We start from the raw sequence: 21,866 nt of genomic DNA, 5'->3' as shown, positions 1-21,866 counted from the left end.
GAGAGTACACACATGACACTGGTGGAAAAACAGGCTTCCGGGAAGCCCCATAAGTCGCGAAGGTAAAGGAACCGCGACTAATGGGGTCTTTAGTCGCGGTTCGTGTGGCGAACCGCGACCAAAGGCCTGGGCCCAGGGCGCTCGGTGGCCAGCCGGTGCACGTGGGGGGCTTTAGTCGCGGTTGGCCAGGCCAACCGCGACTAAGAATGCCGAAGGCCTTTAGTCGCGGTTGGCCAGGCCAACCGGGACTAAAGCCCCTCCCCTATATATACCCATCCAGCAGCCAACACTTAGCCATTTGGTGCCATTCTCTTCACAAGCTTCACAAGTGGGTGTTAGGTTTGCTTTTGGTTCCTCTTATGCACATAAGGTGTTTGATGAAATGCCCCAAGAGCATGAAACAAACATGATATGAAGTGTTGGAGCCACACTTGAGCTTTCTCATTTATTTTTTCCTCCTCGATCGCGGTTAGCAACTTGAACCTTTGATGTGTCATTGATAAAATATGCATGTGTGTGTAGTTCATTGTTTAATTTATATTGTTTGTAGCTAGTTAGTTTAACAAATGCATGATGGTTAATTATATATTTTATATTATAATAATGCAGATGAATCGGCAATGGATGTACGGTAACCGACTCTCCGGCGAGTTCAGTACGGGTTTGAAAGATTTCCTCGTAGTGGCTAATGCGAACAAGCAGGGGGGTTTTGTTATCTGTCCATGTGTTAACTGTAAGAATCAGAAGGGTTACTCTTCCTCAAGAGATGTTCACATGCACCTGCTTCGGCACGGTTTCATGCCAAGCTATAATTGTTGGACCAAGCATGGAGAAAGAGGGGTTATAATGGAAGAAGATGAAGAAGGGGATGATTTCAATGATGAAAGCTATCTTTCTCATTTCGGTGATACTTTCATGGAGGATGCTGAAGGTGAAGGGGAAGGTGAAGGGGAAGGTGAAGAAGAGGCACGTGATGATCCCGTTGATGATCTTGGTCGGACCATTGCTGATGCACGGAGACGCTGCGAAACTGAAAAAGAGAGGGAGAATTTGGATCGCATGTTAGAGGATCACAGAAGGCGCTGTACCCCGGATGCGATGATGGTCTGAAGAAGCTGGGCTGCACACTGGATTTGCTGAGATGGAAGGCACAGGCAGGTGTAGCTGACTCGGCATTTGAAAACTTGCTGAAAATGTTGAAGAATATGTTTCCAAAGAATAACGAGTTGCCCGCCACTACGTACGAAGCAAAGAAGGTTGTCTGCCCAATAGGTTTAGAGGTTCGAAGATACATGCATGCATCAACGAATGCATCCTCTACCGGGGTGCATACGCGAATTTGAAGGAATGCCCGGTATGCACTGCATTGCGTTATAAGATCGAGGCGATGACCCTGGTGACGATGTTGAGGGCCGAAACCCAGAAGAGGGTTCCCGCCAAGGTGATGTGGTATGCTCCTATAATACCACGGTTGAAACGTCTGTTCAGGAACAAAGAGCATGCCAAGTTGTTGCGATGGCACAAAGAGGACCGTAAGTCGGACGGGGAGTTGAGACACCCCGCAGATGGAACGCAATGGAGAAAGATCGACAGAGAGTTCAAAGATTTTGCAGCTGACGCAAGGAACATAAGATTTGGTCTAAGTACGGATGGCATGAATCCTTTTGGCGAGCAGAGCTCCAGCCATAGTACCTGGCCCGTGACTCTATGCATCTACAACCTTCCTCCTTGGTTGTGCATGAAGCGGAAGTTCATTATGATGCCAGTGCTCATCCAAGGTCCGAAGCAACCCGGCAACGACATCGATGTGTACCTAAGGCCATTAGTTGATGAGCTTTTACAGCTGTCGGGCAGACCTGGTGTCCGTGTGTGGGATGAGCACAAAGAAGAGGAATTTGACCTACGAGCGTTGCTTTTCGTAACCATCAACGATTGGCCTGCTCTTAGTAACCTTTCGGGACTGTCAAATAAGGGATACAATGCATGCACGCACTGCTTACATGAGACTGAAAGTGTACATTTGCCAAATTGTAAGAAGAACGTGTACCTTGGGCATCGTCGATTTCTTCCGAAAGGTCATCCAGGAAGAAACAAAGGCAAGCATAAAAACGGCAAGGCCGATCACAGGCCGAAGCACATGAACACACCGGTGCTGAGGTATTTGATATGGTCAAGGGTTTGAAAGTCATCTTTGGAAAGGGTCCTGGCGGACAATCAGTTCCGAAGGGAGCTGACGGGCACGTAGCCATGTGGAAGAAGAAATCTATATTCTGGGAGCTAGAATATTGGAAAGTCCTAGAAGTCCGCTCTGCAATCGACGTGATGCACGTTACGAAGAATATTTGCGTGAACATCCTAAGCTTCTTGGGTGTGTATGGGAAGTCAAATGATACAAAGGAAGCACGGCAGGACCAAAGCAAAGTTTGAAAGACCACGATGACCAGCATCCGGAACGGTTTCATGGTCGTGCCAGCTACGCTCTGACCAAAGAAGAGAAGGTCATCTTTTTTGAATGCCTGAGCAGTATGAAGGTCCCGTCAGGATTCTCGTCCAATATAAAGGGAATAATAAACATGGCGGAGAAAAAGTTCCAAAACCTGAAGTCTCACGACTGCCACGTGATTATGACGCAATTGCTTCCGATTGCTTTGAGGGGGCTCCTGCCGGAAAATGTTCGAGTAGCCATTGTGAAGCTATGTGCATTCCTCAATGCAATCTCTCGTAAGGTAATCAATCCGGAAGTTCTACCACGGTTACAGAACGATGTGATCCAATGTCTTGTCGGTTTCGAGTTGGTGTTCCCGCCATCCTTCTTCAATATTATGACGCACCTCCTGGTTCACCTAGTCGATGAGATTTCCATTCTCGGTCCCGTATTTCTACACAATATGTTCCCCTTCGAGAGGTTCATGGGAGTATTAAAGAAATATGTTCGTAACCGTGCTAGGCCGTAAGGAAGCATCGCCAAGGGCTATGGAAATGAGGAGGTAATTGAGTTTTGTGTTGACTTTGTTCCTGACCTTAAGCCGATTGGTCTTCCTCAATCGCGGCACGAGGGGAGACTAAGTGGAAAAGGCACGATCGGAAGGAAATCAATGATATGTATGGACGGCCATTCTCTCGATCGAAGCACACCACACAGTTCGACCAATTCCAGCTTGGTGGCTCCGTACTTTGAGAAACACAAGAATATTTTACGCTCGGACAACCACAGGAAGCCTGAATCCTGGATTAGGAAGGCCCACATGGAGACTTTCGGCTTGGTTGAGAAAACATTTAATGAGTGACAATAAGGTTGTAGATCAGCTGTACATGTTGGCCAAGACACCATCTTCGACTATAACGACTTTCCAAGGGTACGAGATAAATGGGAATACATTTTACACGATCGCCCAAGATAAAAAGAGCACCAACCAAAACAGTGGTGTCCGCTTTGATGCAGCAACCGAGAATGGGCAAAAGGTCACATATTATGGTTACATAGAGGAGATATGGGAACTTGACTATGGACCCTCCTTTAGGGTCCCTTTGTTCCGGTGCAAATGGTTCAAGCTAACGGAGAGGTGGGGTAAAGGTGGACCAGCAATACGGAATGACAATGGTGGATTTCAACAATCTTGGTTACCTTGACGAACCATTCGTCCTAGCGAAAGATGTCGCTCAGGTTTTCTATGTGAAGGACATGAGTAGCAAACCGAGGAAACGGAAAGATAAGAAAACGAACACAACATCATGCGATGATCCAAAGCGCCACATTGTTCTTTCAGGGAAAAGAAACATCGTGGGAGTGGAGGACAAGACAGACATGTCAGAAGATTATAATATGTTTGCTGAAATTCCGCCCTTCAAAGTGAACACCGACCCAAGCATTAAGTTAAATGATGAGGATGCTCCATGGATACGGCACAATCGTAAGCAAGCAGGGACACAAGGGAAGAAATGATGTGTAATAATTTATTGTACCAAACTTTGTTGAATGAATCATGTGAATTATATTACCCGTGATGTGTTTGGTGTCCATTTTCGAATGATTCAATTGACTCGAGATAGCACTGATGATACATGAAATTTGGAGTGACTAAGTCATACTCCTGCATACATGAAATTTGGAGTGACTAAGTCATACTCCTGCATACATGAAATTTGGAGTGACTAAGTCATACTCCTGCATACAGGAAATTTGGAGTGACTAAGTCATACTCCTGCATACATGAAATTTGGAGTGACGATTTAGTCATACTCCTGCCTAGGCGTATAATATGCATACTCGTAGTCTTCATAGCCGCCGCCGTTGTACTGGTAGTCGTCGCCTTCTAAGTTGCCGGCGTCATCGTCGCTGCTGTCGTCGCTGTCGTCGGGCGGCGCTCGTGGCTCGAACTGAGGGTAGCGCAGGCGGGGGATATCGCCGGCCGTGATGTAGTCCATGACGCTCTGCAGAGTCCGGCCGTACCACCATAGCCGACGGCCGGCCTCGTGGAAGTTTCCAGGAGGCAGACCGTCCTCCTCATACCTGGCGAGCGCCCTCTCACGCCGATTGATGAAGAAGGCGTCCCAAGTATGCTGGTTATCGGGATGCCAGCGGGGATTCATCCGCTGCTCCGGCGTGAGGTCGAGGTAGTAGTGGTTCGTGATGGCCGCCCGGCGCGCAGTACCCTGAGGGACGGGAGGGACCGGCACGCCGCCCACGCTTAGGCTCCAGCCGGCGAGACGCGGTAGCCGGTGGGCAAGGGTAGTTCGAGGCGCAAAGCTCCTCCACCTGCTGGTAGGTTAGAGTGGGTGCGGTGGAAGCCATGAGAGAGTGATGAGAGATTGTAGAGATGTGATAATGCTGGCCAAGCCGGGCTACATATATGGAGTGACAAATGGCGGGAAAAATGGGAGCGGGAAGAAAGTGGCGGGAAGAAAGAGGCGGGAAGAAAGTGGCGGGAAGAAAGAGGCGGGAAGAAATTGGCGGGAAGAAAGAGGCGGGAAGACAGGGAAGAAATGGCGGGAAGACGAGGCGGGAAGAGGGGGTCGGCGGAAAGACAGAGGCGGGAATTGAATTAGTTTTATTTTTCTGAATTTTTTGATATATTATTTGTATTTTGAAAATTTTGAATTGAATTAGTTTTATTTTTCTGAATTTTTTGATATATTATTTGTATTTTTAAAATTTTGAATTGAATTAGTTTTATTTTTATGAATTTTTTGATATATTATTTGTATTTTTAAAATTTTGAATTGAATTAGTTTTATTTTTCTGAATTTTTTGATATATTATTTGTATTTTTAAATTTTTGAATTGAATTGGTTTTATTTTTATGAATTTTTTGATATATTATTTGTATTTTTAAAATTTTGAATTGAATTAGTTTTATTTTTCTGAATTTTTTGATATATTATTTGTATTTTTAAATTTTTGAATTGAATTGGTTTTATTTTTATGAATTTTTTGATATATTATTTGTATTTTTAAAATTTTGAATTGAATTAGTTTTATTTTTCTGAATTTTTTGATATATTATTTGTATTTTTAAAATTTTGAATTGAATTAGTTTTATTTTTCTGTATTTTTTGATATATTATTTGTATTTTTAAAATTTTGAATTGAATTAGTTTTATTTTTCTGAATTTTTTGATATATTATTTGTATTTTTAAAATTTTGAATTGAATTAGTTTTATTTTTCTGAATTTTTTGATATATTATTTGTATTTTTAAATTTTTGAATTGAATTGGTTTTATTTTTATGAATTTTTTGATATATTATTTGTATTTTTAAAATTTTGAATTGAATTAGTTTTATTTTTCTGAATTTTTTGATATATTATTTGTATTTTTAAAATTTTGAATTGAATTAGTTTTATTTTTCTGAGTTTTTCTGTATTTTTAACATTTTGAAAAACAAAAAGTAATTCGCCAACCGCGACTAAAGGTCTCATGCGCGCGGAACGAAACCGGCGAAAAAGCCTTTAGTCGCGGTTGGGTTGGCCAACCGCGACTAAAGGGTACCCTTTAGTCGCGGCTCTCTCCCCAACCGCGACTAAAGGGGGGGCTATAAATAGTTTTCCCGAACCGTCGCCAAACACATCGTCTTCTTCGCCGCTCTGCTCCGTCTCTCTGCCGATCGAGAGCTCGCGCGCCCTGTACGTCGCCGTCGCCGAGCCTCGCCGTCACCGCGCCTCGCCGTCGCCGAGCCTCGCCGTCGCCGCGCGACGCCGTCACCGCCGCTCAGACGTCGCCGCCGCCCTCCGCGTACGTGTACCGCGCGCCCGTGTCGATCCGTACGGTAACGCCGCGCGCGCGCGTCGCCGGCGGCCGCCCCTCGTCATCACCGGCGCGAGAGAAGAGAGAGAGAGGCGCCGAGCCGCGCCGCCGCCGCCGCCGCTCTGCTCGCCGGCGGCCGCCACGCTCTGCTCGCCGGCGGCCGCCACGCTCTGCTCGCCGGCGGCCGCCACGTGTGCGCGCATGAGAGAGAGAGAGGGGAGGAGCGCGCGCAGACGAGAGCCCCGGCCTGCCTTTTTTTTCTTTTTTTTTAGTTTTTTTGTTTTTTACTTTGTGTAACTATAAGTTTTTTTAATTAAAAACTAGTAAAAATTGAACTAAAATGGGTACTAAAAAAAGAACTAAAATTTTGACTTAATTAAAAACTTTGTCTAAAAAAAGAACTAAAATTTTGACTTAATAAAAATGAACTAAAATTTTGACTTAATAAAAATTGACTTAATACAAAATGAACTAAAATTGACGCCGTCAACGCGCCTACCTCTATTCAAACGCCGTCAACGCGCCAACGCCGTCAAGATGCGGAGTGTATTAAATGAGAAAGCTCAAGTGTGGCTTAATAAAAAATGAACTAAAATTTTGACTTAATAAAAAATGAACTAAAATTGTAACGCCATACCGTCGCCAAACGCCGTCAACGCGCCAACGCCGTCAACGCTACCTCTATTCAACGCGCCAACGCCAACGCTACCTCTATTCAACGCGCCAACGCCAACGCCGTCAACGCGCCAACGCCAACGCGCTCGTCCTCGCCTCCCTCTTCCGCGACACCCTCTCCCACCCCTTCCTCGCCCCCTCCTTTTGCCACCGCTATTTCACCACCGCCACCGGTCTCTCGGTCACTTTTAAAATAACTTAACAAAAGTTTGTCACTTTTAAAATAACAAAAATAACTTAACCACCGCACGTATACGGATCGAGAGGGGGCGGCGAGGGTTATGTGTCCTCGGCACCGCCACCGCCCTTTCGCCACCGCCACCGGTCTCTCGGTCACGCGGTCACTGCGTCCCCCCTCTCGCCTCCCGCTCGTCGCCCTCTCTGTTTATATGTAGAAGAGATGTGATAATGCATATACACAATTAATTTGTTTTGACTACATGTTTTCAGGACTGACATATGGCGGACGATAGAGCTGACCCGATTCTGGACAACTATGATCCGGACGCTGAAGACCATATGTTCGGCATCATAAAAGGCGATATTCCATTTGTGCCGACCGGAGAAGAAGAAGATGATATCTCTTCTTATCTGAACCTTGAGTGTGAAGATGAAGGGCGCCGTCAGCAAGCAGATGATGCCGAAGGAACGACGATAAACGACGATCTTCAATTGGAAGTAGCAACCACCTCCGGCGCCGAGGTATATATATATACATATTGAGCTAGCGTCTGGTGATACAAACTAACTGATTTGAATAAACGTGTGTGTACTAACGTGCGCGACTCTCTTTCTTATTTTAGCCCTCGGCCGGATCGTCGAAAAAATCGAGTACGTCGTCAAAGCGTGGCGCAACCAAGACGATGAAACCAGGAGAAACATGCACCATCGATGTTGTCGACGAAGCAACCGGCAGGCCGCTGGAGCCCAGCAAGAACGCCACCAAGTTTGTCAGCCAATGCGGAGCCGTTGTTAGAGACAACGTCTCGATCACCCGCCAGGAGTGGAATGAGCCAAAGAAGGCACGTGTTGGTTTCACTTTTGTCGATAAGAGAGAAAAAAAAGATTGCTTCAACAAGCTTATGGAACATTTCGTTCTACCTCCGGAATACCGCAAATACGATGAGGAGGGTAACAAGATTGCGGAAAACAAGGAGAGGCGCAAGCTAGTCAAACAGTTCGCTCTTTCTAGGATGGCCAACGCATTCGGAAATACAAGCAAAATCTAGCCCATGACTTTGTCAACCAGGGCAAGACTCCGAATTTCAAAGGACAATATGAGAAACTGCAACATGATTGGCCAGAATTTGTGAAGCAAAAGAAATCGGAGCAGTTCCTTGAACTATCGAAAAAAAAATAAGGAAAATGCGGCCAAGAAGGAGTACAATCATAAAATGGGGCCAGGAGGGTATCGCTTTTGGCAGCCTAAGTGGGAGAAGATGGAGAACGAGCTGAGGGCGCGAGGAATCCGTCCAGGTACGGAGGATGGGACCCAAGGGCCAAAAGCTGGTGGTACGGGCATGGGGGATCGCTGAACCCGGAGACAGGGGCGTGTGTTTCCCAGGGCAAAATAATTACACCCACCAACCAGCTGATTGAGGCCATGAGGGAGGCTCAAGAGGGAGGATCAGGTTCAACAGAGAGAACGACGCCCTGACAAAAGCCCTCGGGAATCCTGAACACGGAGGACGTATACGAGGCATGGGGCCCATTCCGTGGAAAGTAGGGTTCCCCCAGAACGATGACCCGTACGGTTACAGAAGCCGTAAGAGAAAGATGGATCGGGATGCAGATGTTGTGGCGAAGTTGGTAACGGAAATGGATGTGCTGAAGGAAACCGTGAGTGTACTAGTCGCCGAAAGAGATGCAGCTCGGGCGCAGCATGCTGAAGATCATCCAATGGATCTCGGAAGCCAGCAGCGGAGAAGAAGCAGCGTGGCTTCCACGGAGGCCTCACCGGCTGGTGCACCGACGATAGAAATTACTGCACCGGAGCCTCTGGTGGTCGAAATTACTGCACCGGAGCCTCCTCGCTACCCCGTGGACGATATAAAGGAGATGAAAGCATGTCATCTGTATTATCCTATCGGGAACATGTCCATGAAGGTAGCCATCGGCAGTGCTTTGCCACCTGGAGCACTCCACCACAACAACCCCATTCAAGATGGCTATGCTCGTGTCACGGTGGAGGAGATAGTCCAAGGGTTTGAGGACCTGGACATTGACATTGCTACACCTGAAGGGGTGAAAAGACTTGGAGATGTCAAGCGCCAGTTCATTCTATGGCAGAAGAAATTTATCAAGTTTCCAGGCGAGGCGCCAACAAGTCCACCCCCGTACGGTGGTGGTGGTGGCGGTGGCGGTGACGGTGGCGGTGGCGGTGGCGGTGACGGTGGCGGTGGCGGTGACGGTGGCGGTGGTGCTTCACCTAATACACCTCATTCACGTCAGCCGACGCCGCCCCCCAGTCCTCGTCCGGCGGGTGATCAGACACCGGTACCGCCCCCCAATCCACCTCCGGCGAAGAAGCAGAAGCAGTCCTGGGTTATTAACCCGGACCCTTACGTACCTAAGAAAACAAAGGTACCGGAGGTATCACTGAAGCCTCTCCCCAGGAGGTCTTGGGAAAGTAGTGCCGAGGAAGTCGAGGCGGGCGCGGCTGCTGATTTAGAGAAATGGAAGGCGAGCGTCAAGAAGAAAATAGAGGGCGAGCCCAAGCCAGTATATTCTGACAAGGAAAAAGCAGTGGCTAAGTCATTTTTGAACACACCGTCCCAAGCCGCGAAGAATCTGCCTGACGACTATTTACGTGAACTTCGTAGGCAAGCACTCGCGTTCAAGAGGAACCAAGAGTCTGCGAAGAAGAAAGCCTTGGAGGACGAGGCCGAGACAAAATTAGAAAGGGGGAAAGAAGTTGCCCAGCTCGGGGAACAAAGTAAACAATCGATCGCCCCGCTCATAGTGCAAGCCGCCGATCCGGATGCCCCCGATATCATAGCAGCTGCGGGTTCACATGGATTGACTGTAACGAGTGCCAGAGAACAAGCGGCCGAGTTAGGTATCACTCTTCGTGCACTGCTAGGCCTTGATGAGGCGCCAATGAAGGACGTAGTATTTACATATGTGAAGAATGGCCCTCTCGTCGAGCCTGCGCAGGAAGGGGATCTACCTCGACAAATGCTAGGTCTGCTAAATTGGTACAAGGGTTACATAAAACATGAAAACGCCAAAGACTATATCTATGCGGAAGTTAAATATGAGCATCACTTCAAACATTACTGGGTACAAATTCCTCTGAGTGAATTGTTCCAGCTGTTCAATCTGCGCGACCTCGACAAATCTATCATCAGTTGCTACGTTCTGTAAGTGATTTATTAATTTCTACCCCATCTCGTTCATTGCCGGCCTGCACTATATATATATATATATATATATATATATATATTGTCCTAACTATCTTGTTGTGTACGCTATATATTATGCAGAATGAAGAAGCGGGAAATGCGAATAAGGAACATCCATGATGTTGGGTTCATTGACCCACACATCGTTAATTCACATGTGTTAGAACACCACCCCGCCGACGTGGAGGATGACCTGTGGCGGTTTATTAGAAAACAGCAACAGAAAAGTGATATTCTATTTCCTTACCATTTTGGGTGAGTGTTTCTGTCTTGAGCACATTCTCTTTTGTTTACTCCATGCATGGTATGTGGCTAATCGATGAGTTATGCATGACTGTGCATGTATCGTGTCCGCAGGTTCCACTGGATTCTTATGGTAATTCAAGTTCAGACCTCCTCAGTTCTCGTCCACGACTCTCTGAATATGGATCCGGCGCTTTGGGCCGACATGAGAAAAATGATGCAAAAGTAATTATTTTCATTCATTTGCGCTCTATATCGATCGGCCTATTTCGTTCATCATTTCCTAATATCAAGTAACTAATTAATAACTCTCTTGTTTATTTAATTTTCTTTGCCTCGTAGGGTTTGGAGACGGTTCGTAGATACCAAGGTCGGTGAATTCAAAAAAGAGCTACATTTTAAAATGGCAGTGCGGACGACTGGGATATTCAGCCACCGGGGACCAATCTATGTGGATACTATGTTTGTGAGAGGATCCGGAGATACTGCAATGAGCGGGACCAGAAGTGTGAGAACAACATCCTGAGGAATAACCTCCGGAAGACGCTTAGTCCAAGCTCGCTTCCGACCACTTCAAGAGGAACTAGCTGGATGGTTGGCGAGGGAAGTCATCGATCCTAGAGGAGAACACTATTACGATGACGTAGAACTTTATATGCACCAGAATTTGTAACTAACTTGTTCAAAATTGTATATGGTCATCCGATATTGAATATATATTGTATATGGTCATCCGATATTGAATATATATTGTATATTCCTCTTGAATTCTTTTTGGTTCTAATTTCAAATTTGTTTGAAATTGTACATTCATATGCATGTATGTATACAGTACCGTAGAATATGTGAAACTCCTTCAAAATTAAAACCCAAAAGAAATAAAATAATACAAATTAAAAAGAAACCAGATTTAGGGGGAGGGGGGCTAAACCCTAAACCCTGCGGAGGCCTTTAGTCGCGGTTGGCCAGAAGAACCGCGACTAAAGGTCCTCCGCCCTGGCGCTCGCCTGCGGCCCACGTGGATGGGCCTTTAGTCGCGGTTCGTAAGGAGCCGCGACTAAAGGGGGGGGCCTTTAGTCGCGCTACTTTGGTCGCGGTTGGGCCACCGCGACTAATGGCAGTTGCCAACCGCGACCAAAGCCCCTTTTTCCACGCGAACCAATCTTATCGAAGTAATGTTTCTACAATCAATTATATATTGGAACATCAGAACATGTGCAGAGACTCACAGAGAACACACTTGTACTTAAAAATGTTGGAGGTGAACTGATGGATACCAAGGTATATGACACTGAGCCTGAATCAAGTAATACTTAAAAGAAAACTTGTATTTAAAAGAAAATTTGTAGCTACAAAAACATTCTGGAAGGTACCATTGTGACATCAAGCATCTCGATAGCTGCCTTGTTCTATCTGCAGCTATACGTGGGAGGCTGGCAGGGTCGTTGATCCTTTCTTTTTAGTTGTCACCCTCCCAAGTCGACTTAGGTAGTCAGGTAAGGTAGTGGCACCATCTGGAAGACTGCAATGCTTGTTGCCCTTCACTCCCGGAACACCATCATCAATCCAACAACAAACAAGTAGTACATTGACTTAGTTTTAGTTACGGGGTATTAGAATTTTATAATAAGGTGTTAATCTTGTAACAATGTTTACTCTGCAATCGATAAGTTAAATTCATGCCGATGATCATAAGAACGATATGATATGCTATGTACTTAGGCTTGGTGTTGCCACCAAAGGCCTGCTCCAACCATCTGAGGAAAACACCATGGAGCTCCAAGAGTTGGCACAGATCTCATCACTCACCACGAGACTCCACAAACTCGACCTCCACCGACGAACTCTGGCAGCAGCTGCCAAGACGACTCCGCGGAAGCTCTCTTGGCCGATGAAGACGTAGACCCTTCCTCGACTGGCTACTGGTGAAGCCATTCTATGGCTTGGGGGCTTCCTGGTGAGCCGCTCCACGAGCTCGTCGGAGCAGCCAGGCAAGACATGAAGGGGAGGGGTGGTAATGGTGCTGGGCAATGAGCGGTACTGCGAGGCGGAGGACAGGAGCTGATAGTGCACAAGACCATGACCATGCTCTTCTCCCTGGGGACGGGCGGCCTACGACCACCACATGGGCTCGCTGGGCCTCTGGCGTTCTACGTCAAAACGTATAGCCGGGAAGGGGACCTTACAATGGCAAAAGTGAAATTTGACCTATCACTTGACGGTGGCAATAGTGAAATAAGACCTAACGATGCGGACTAAAAGGATGTACCATCATCACCCATTGCAATCTTATTAGTAGAGATCTTTAGTTTCTGGATCAATTGGTGACCTCGTTTGAGATTCTCTTCTGCATTTTGATTCTTGCATCTCCTTCTCAATAGTAATCACTTCTTTGGGCTTCCCGTTTTCTGCGAGTAACTGCTACCTGCAAGAACACAACAGAATTTGAAAATGCCCTTGCTGACAATAACCCATAGCATCATATAGCAATTGGAGCTAAAGTCTATCTGAGCTGGTCACAATACATCAAACATCAATCTATCTCAGTTCTCAGCTTTCAAGTCTCAACCGCTGTTGACAAGGGGCAGCAGAAAGAATTTTTTCAAAGGGGTTGCAAATTAACTAACTGCACACATATTTGTCTCCTGTTGTGCATGAGTTCCAATTAGGTTAGCCTAGATTATAGAAGTCTGTCAAGAAAATGGATACATGTCAATTGAGCGTTGCAAAGTAAGCTTCAGTGTTTCCTTTTAAAATCTTCAAGAACTTAGTGAATATATCTTCCCAAAGAGCTAAGGCAGTGTGTTCATGTGGTGTTGGCACAAATCTTACCTAATCTTATATAGTTAAGAGCCAAGGTAGGAACACAACTCACAGTTCAGAGCCATCATCTCGTGGAAAGAATGGCTAAAGAAGAAAAAATCCGCAGGAAACCCACCTTCGCTTTGCCAAGCAAGAGGTGCTGCCACTCCGAGAGCATGCCTGCCACCTCCACAGAGCCACCTATTAAAATCAATGCAAGAACCAATGTTTGAAATATTGAGGTACATATTTTTTTTGCAGTTTTTTTAATAAATACTTTTATTAGACGGTATGCAGTAGTACATATCAAATACTCTTGATCTCTCTTACACTTGATGATCACATCTTGATTGATCTGATTGCACAAATCTTCTTTTACCCCAAGCATTTCCATTACATTGATTGCATTGCAACAACACTGTGGGGAATCCTGGCCTAGTACAACAGAATAAAAATGCAGCTGAGATGAGCATTCTAACAAGCAGCTATCAACTCTCAAAAATAAAGCAGCTATCAGACAGATCATCATCATTAGAAGCCATGCAAAGGCTATAACCTGATGCAAAGGCCTCCAGTCAGCTGAGAAAGTTGAGTTTGCAAGAAGGAATATGAGCAGTCCAACAGTAAGAAAGGAAATCACCTTATGCAAAGAATATAATGAAATGAATCCAGGAAAAATATATTGAAGGATACAAATGATATCCCCTGAGACTGAAAATAAAGGATTTATCATGAAGATAGGTCACAGGACATTTTGCCCTTTGAATAGTCACACATGATTTCTCCTTCAGTACACATGTGAGAGTGTGATTGACCTGATAGAGGCGGTTGAGGTAGCAGTACCGTAATTGCGATCAGTAAGCCGCTGCACTAACATGGGTCACGTTGCCACGGACATATAAATGCACCTATAGACATGCACATATTAGGTAAAAATATTGCAACAGGAGCGTATGAGCCTAACAATACTGGCATGCATGCAATTTCAACACTATTTGCCCTCTTTGACGACCACAACACATCATCCTCGCTTCTTTCACCAATGTCGTGCATCTCGTCCAGATGCATACTGAAATAAGACAACCATTTCCTTTGTTCCATCCAGATGTTAAGAAACTTTCAACAGATCAACACTTACACACTGAATGCATAGCAATAGAAGATAAGGAGTTACAAATTCGATATGCATTCCACAAAATAAGAAATGAAAATGTAAAAAAATACAACAAACCATAGCATGTTAATTGGTAGCTGGTATTTCTGTATATGAATTGGAGGCAGCCCACAACATTGTCAGCCTAACCTGGGCATTTGCATTTAGCAGCCAATTGGCCAACTTGACCACACAAAAAGCATTTTTCATATTACCCTGACATGTTGATCACATGTAAAGTCTGTTGAAGTTATGGAAGTACTCCTAAAATACCACTAAAACACAAATTTTGACTTTGAGGTATAGATCAGAGTTTCAGTTCTATTTTTTTTCCAAGTTTTACCTCTTTTACAATCAAGAAGAACCCCGTGAGTTGCTAGAGAAAGCACGATCAATTCAGTATCCTAAAAAATGTGGTGATCAACGAGTACAATGAGACACAAAAATGATAGCTAATTCACGAATTGTAAGTAAACTTATAAGGCCTTATAATGAATGACGTGTATTTGCCCCTCCCCCCTCCCACCAAGAACATTCGACTCAGACAATATTAACTTACAAAAGGCAACAAATGCAGTTCCAATTTAATAGTTTACGTAACACAAAACCAACTGCATGATTAACCAAATATGTAGTAGAGTCATCACCTTGACATCCACCAAGTGCTTCAATTCAATATCAAATTGTACACGATACTGAAGCTCCAAAGAGAGTACACACATGAACGGTGACCTAGGAGTTGTGAGATTGGAGTGTATTGCTTCCAATTTCCCCTTTTCGAAAAGGATAATCTCCATTTGTTAAAGAACAAATAATGGTAAAAAACTAAAACAATAATTTTGGTTTCTGACTTTGGATAATTCATAATACAACAACTTATCAGGTTGGGGTACAACTTCTCGACTGACACAACTTTATAAATAAAAATAAAAATATAATTCAATACAATAATTATGATAGCAAAATTTCTTGTCTTTCCATGCATAGCAAAATGATCGTTCATACAATGTGTAGACATAGTTCAAAAAGAGAAACAAAAAGAAAAGAGGATAAGATAACTCTGTAGATTTTCATTTACTCTGAACATGGAGTCAGCAAAATCCAGTAACCGTTTATTGATCGGAAAAAATAACTTGATGTGCGGCTTACACCCTACGAAACAACGACACAAAAATATTTGAATATAAGGAACACTTTCTATGAATTTAGATAAGACTAATGCCAAGCCGGGCACCACCGCGTTATCCTACTGAACTTCATCTGAGATGCATTTTCAGAGAACCTCAATTATTTTTAACAACAAATAGCTGTATCTTTGAAAGTAAGTCAACTTAGCAGAGGTAAGGACTTGAGAATTTAAAACTTCCAGTTGCGTCGATATTTTCTAATATACTTTGTAAATACGTACATGATCCATTTTTAAATACAGCCCGTGAGGCATATCATCAGACATGTTGCAGTTGTTCTCAAAGGAGGTAAGACAAATCAAAAGCTTAGTAACCCATGGATATCGTCGAGTGGAAACAACCAGCTAGCAGTGATCTGGTCAACTGCAGATTTTTTTTAGAACCGAAGGTCATGGTTTTCATAAAACAAACAAATGGAGCATAAAGAGGGGGTGAAGCAAACCTGCAGAAAACTGGCCATCTTGAGTAGCGAGAGGCCACGACCCTTAAGCACCATAATCGAGTTGACAATACAGTACGTGCAACTTGCGGCACGTCGACGAGCTCCCTGGCGGCGGCTCACGGAACATCTTGCGGATGAAGCGACTGCCGTCACAGGTCCTGACTCAGTTGCCATCGCATGGAGTCATAGCGCGAGGCCTAGAAGGTCGACAAAACGTTGTGTCGGGGAGGTCGCGGGGTGGATGATGCCTCCCACTCGATCTGCGTGGTCTCTTGCCACTAGTTGCTGCCTCGGTCGCGATCGGGGCAACCGGTCACCGCTGTCCATATGGAGCATGGTTCTTGCCTCGGGAGATCCCGCCGATGGCCGCAACATCTTCCGTTTGTCGCCAATGATATGCTCAGAGGATAGTCGATGAAGGGGATCCGGTGGAGGAGAGGTGCCGCTTGTGAGAGGAGAGGAAGGGGATCGGGGTGAGCTGCGTTTTGTGCGGGGCTTAGCAAAATAGAGTTTTGGTAACAAGCCAGATTTTGGCAAGTTTTTACGATAATGTGAGAGAGATTATTGGAAAATCTTTATAATATTGAGAGCGATTTTGGCAACTATTTATGCTTAACGTACCAGGTCAGATCTCAGCGGATGGTTAGATATCAAAGTGGGAGACGTTTTAGACGATTGGATGGTCAAGATGTCTCCAATATTTGACATCAAACATGTTTAATGACGTACCAACTCGAATATAATAGTAAAGATTTATAATGTCTTGCTCTGTTACATGCAGGCATGAGAACCGGGATGCAAAAATCAGAAATTAAGTGAGCATACAATTCTTGCCTTGATTGTTTCTGCTATTCTTTAATGGAGATAACAACTGTGCAGATACGTTGCATAGTTTGATCCACAATAATACATAGTTAAGTGGTTGATGATTTGATGGTATCAGTAGATTCCTAAATTGAAGATTGTGTAGCAGTATATATTCATAGGCCAATAGGCCAATAGGCCAGCAGAATACATAGTCAAGTAGTACGTCCATGCCATTGCCATTCTCGACAACAGAGAGAGGAACTGCAGAATGTCCGTTCTAGCTTGTTTGGATTGGGAGTGCTAGCTTAAATAAATGATCTTTCGTGCTAGAATTTTTTGTCTTTGATTGCATGCATTTTTGTTTGTACTTTTCAATAGGAGCAACACAATAGAGGAGGAAAGGCTGCAGAAAGGCTGTCATGTGTTGAATCAAAGGTAAGCTGCTTGATTATTGATCATATGGTTCGTTCAAATGCTTATGTGTTTCTAGGTGAAGCTGCAATAATATTTTTTGGGGTTTATATATCATGTCCCGAGTTCAACAAGTGGCGCACATTTATGCTGGATCCACTGCTACTTCAGTACTATAGAAACTGCTTCTAAGTTTTTGATGATGTGACATAGTGCATGTGTTAAGCTTATTAAGTTTTATGGTCCGTTTGGTTTGCATAATTCCAGCTGGGGTAGTGTCGAACAGAAAAGTTACTGATCATATGACATTCAACTCCCAAATCCCCTATAAACAGCCAACTTAGAGAATAAGAAATGTAGAGCTCAGATAGTTACGATAATTAGCTTTGTCTGAAACTTACTGCTATCATACTACATGGCCTGGCTATTTGCTTGCGGATCTTATGACCTTTCTTCTTTTGTGCTTACGGTATATGTTGATTATGATAGCCATTTGGTTTGCTTTGTTACCAGTTGGCATCTATGCACAATTTGCACACAATCAGCTGGTCAAGCTAAATATCTGTACTGCTGACCAGCTGCAATGCAAATACTATTTTACCAAGCTGAATTGAAATGGCCGTAGGGTGCTTATTGGAGATCAATTCCAGTTAAGGGTGCTTGAATGACAAAGGAGTTGCAACATCAGAATTAGCAGTAGTGAAGTCTCATCACTCTGTTGTATAATACTCCCTCCGTTCTTTTATATAGTGCCTATAGATTTTCGGCATTTGTTTCAGAATATAAGGTTTTAGCTTAGCTTTTTTTTCAATTACCCCTCCCCGTTCAGCTCCCAAATCGTTCAGCTCCCAAAAATTGTTATGGTAAGTTAGAAAGATATGGATTTACCAAATTTTACGTTGATCTCAAATCGTTCAACAAGGGGTCTTGTGTAAAAAATACTCTTGCGCTAATTTCCGTGCCAAAAAACAATAGGCACTATAGAATGGAACAGAGGGAGTATAAGACGTTTTCTTATATTATGGAACGGAGTGAGTACATATTCGCCTTTGTGTTTCTTCCATCGTGCCCTCTATATGGTGACGAACCTGTTAAGAACATGTTGGTGTATCACTTGGTATAATTCATTTATATATATGAATGCCTAAATTAGGGTGCCTGCTGTATGGACTATGGATGTTATTTCGCTCCAACACTTCTTTTAAATTAGATATCCACCTATCTTTCTTATGTATGTGTGACATTTTTTTTAACATATTTGCTAGATTATGAAACGTTTTGCACAAGGATTTACATGCCTCCAGGGTCAAAGCTGGTGGCCATCGTCAGATTCTATCCATTAACTCACTGTCTTCGATTTGCTTATGGCAGCCTTTCACTGTCTAGCCATCCATGGGTGATTGAAGGCTACAAATAATGATGCCACAACACGGTATGGATGGTTCGAGTTCTCTCCTGGCAGCCTTTCCATGTATTATCTACGTCTGCTTATTCGACTGCTTACCATCAAGTTATATTAATTGTATCAATGTTTAAGTTTTACAAGTATGCGAAATGCGGGTCCCGTGTGGCAAGCAGCTTCCCTACTGATAGTAGATTTCAGATAGTGTTTCTGAATTGATTACCAGTACGAAAGTCAGGAACCTCCTTATGGTATTGGTTAGGAATAGTAGATATCTAATTTTATCTCTACGAGAAATAGTGAAAAAAAACAGTAGCTGCCATTTTTTGCTGAAATTGTTGTCGACTGTAATGATATAGGTATCTGAACCATAATTCCTTATGAATATTTCTCATTGTAAACTTAATATACATTTTGACGTGAAATACCCTATATGTTTCTGTAGATTTGATTTTTCAACGATGCAGTTGATGTATTGCCCCCAGTAGTCCAGTTTCCACAATGATAAGTACTTCGACACATTTTCCATCCACCTACGGCTGGTGTTTATGTTGAAATCACTTTTGGCTTGGTATCATTGAAAAACATGCTTCTTCCATCTTGAGATTGAGAGTTTTCCTTTTGTTAGTGTGCTTATTTTTGTGTGGTACCTAATAGGACCAAATGCATTACATAAGCATATAGATATTGCAGCATCTATTTTACCTTTCATGTTGTTAATTAAATTGCCCACTCTTCCATTATCGTACAAATTCATCCGACTAGATTTTCAATCGCTATAATTGAGTTGGTCAAAGTTCTAGATTGTATATTAGATTACCACTCATGTACATGTTTCTTACTGTAACTAATTTTAGGCTTAATAGGTTTTCTCCATCAGTAATATGTAGCATTTTTATTCACCAGTTAATGGAAAGATGAAAATGTTAGCCACAGAGGCAACCAAATTTTTAGGCTTAATAGGTTTTCTCCATCAGTAATATGTAGCAATTTTATTCACCAGTTTATGGAACTGAAAAAAATTTCACTGTATCTAATTAAATTATGCCAAGCAGCCATTACTTGGATTTATAAGGTTACTCTTCATATGCATTCCACCATTATTAGAAGGCTCTTTAACCATGTGTGTCTTCACATCATCAGATGTGTCCACGAAAACTGAGTCTGTAGTTCAGCTAGGTGTTCAATGGTTGCCTTGGTTGGCAGTGCCTTAGTGGCAGTGCCTTAGATTCTGCACAACTTGATAGCGAATTTATAATCACTGTATTTTGTATTGTCAGGTTCTGGATATGGGGAACTATTAATGTAGCAATGGATGCAAGAATGGTCTATTGAAGTTCATTTTCACACCCTTGAATAAGTAAGGGGACTCTCTACGTATAGCTGTTTTTAAATTATTTATCAGTGAGGTCACGTCTTTGTTCTCTAGACAAATGCTAAATATTGTGTATCTTAACTATCTTAGTGGACAAGACATGCTAACAAGTCTGGAAAAAGCATTTGGGGAATGAGAAAGAACTACTTCTCTTAAATCTACAAATGAGGTACACCTGTCGCATTATTTTTTATCAAACATGAACTCTTAACATTTCTATCATTTGTCTCGCTTTTAACTGTGGTTAATTTTATGTTCTCATTTACAGTGGTATTTCCTTTTGGTAGTGCAAGTACCTGTTGTGGCCATGTTTTCTTTGTGCTGCTGCGGACCATGTCTCGAGAATGTCCATGAGCTGCTTATGTAGATGTTGCTTTTGCTGTTACTACCTTCTATTGCTCTTCATAGAACGTTCTTCTATTTCTCTGATTCTATATCAGCTTTGCTGCTAAGTTTGTAGTTGTATGTGCTTTATCCGAGTTTCAACCTAGCAACATCATTTTGTAAAGTGTAACAAATGTATTATTCTATTGAAAATTATTTTTTATCGTTCTTATGAAAATTACCATTGACACGAGCTCCACGGGATCGTGCGCCAAGGCGCACATCCAAATCTTCTGTAGAGAATAGCTGCGAGTTAAAGTGCGTTTCTCAACATCACTGCCAACATGATTAGTTATAACATGATTGGTAAATGTACTACTAAAATGCACTATGCTATATTTAGGGGCAAACTAAGAAAAGTGCGGCTAAAGATATAAGGGGCATTTATAGAAGTGTCTCTAAACATATATAGAGGCGTTATGGCAAAGTGCGTCTAAATATATTTAGAGGCACTATGCTAAAGTGCGTCTAAAGATATTTAGAGGCACTATAGAGGGACTATGCCAAAGTGCCTCTAAAGATATATATATATATAGGGGCATTCATAGAAGTGCCTCTAAAAATAGTATTTTTAGAGAATTTATTTTTAAAATACGGCTATAACCTTTAGCAACATCTTTTAATTGGGCACTTTTTTTAGTGCCTCTCAAAATAATTAGAGGCATTTTTCTATTTATAAGGGCACTTTAAAGTGCGGTAAACACTATAGATCGCAGGCCGATGGCAAACTTTTCGTCGGACGACTCGGACACCGTCCATCTCCGCTCCATCCTATGGCTGGCATCCTAATGTTTTTTTTCCACCCCGTTAACACATTGACCCGTCCCTGCATGGGCCGTTAATTCAGCATCACCCCATCGTTCCCTATCGCAGCAGTATTCGCGTCCGTTGACTACATGCGGCTCCTCCGATCTGCTCCGGCGGTCTCATGCCTGCAGCACCCCTCCTCATCGTTCCGCTACTGCCTCCATCCTCTTCCGCCGCTCCATATTCCTGATTCCCAGCGCCCAACGACCTGCCGCTGCGCTGGCTTCTAATTCCCACCCGCTCAGCGACCTACCGGCGCGCCACCGGACTAGCTACGTAGTGCTGCGACCCGCCGCCATCGATCCAACAATGACTGTTGGCTTTGACCACACCGTCTGTCCTTCAAGGTTTCACTCGGAAAGCAAAGGGCCATGTTGATTTGATCGACTATACGATTGGGTAATTGCATCTGATCTGTAATCGGAGTGCTCATCCTTGTATTTCACTATTTCTAGGTAATTAATGTGATATCTTTTTCTGCTTCTGTGTAATGTATGTGATGATTTGCTGAATGATTTTACGCTTTGGC

Source organism: Lolium perenne, chromosome 3, assembly GCF_019359855.2.
Source record: "Lolium perenne isolate Kyuss_39 chromosome 3, Kyuss_2.0, whole genome shotgun sequence".
In the NCBI taxonomy this organism is placed as follows: Eukaryota; Viridiplantae; Streptophyta; class Magnoliopsida; order Poales; family Poaceae; genus Lolium; species Lolium perenne.
This window is presented reverse-complemented; position numbering follows the sequence as displayed.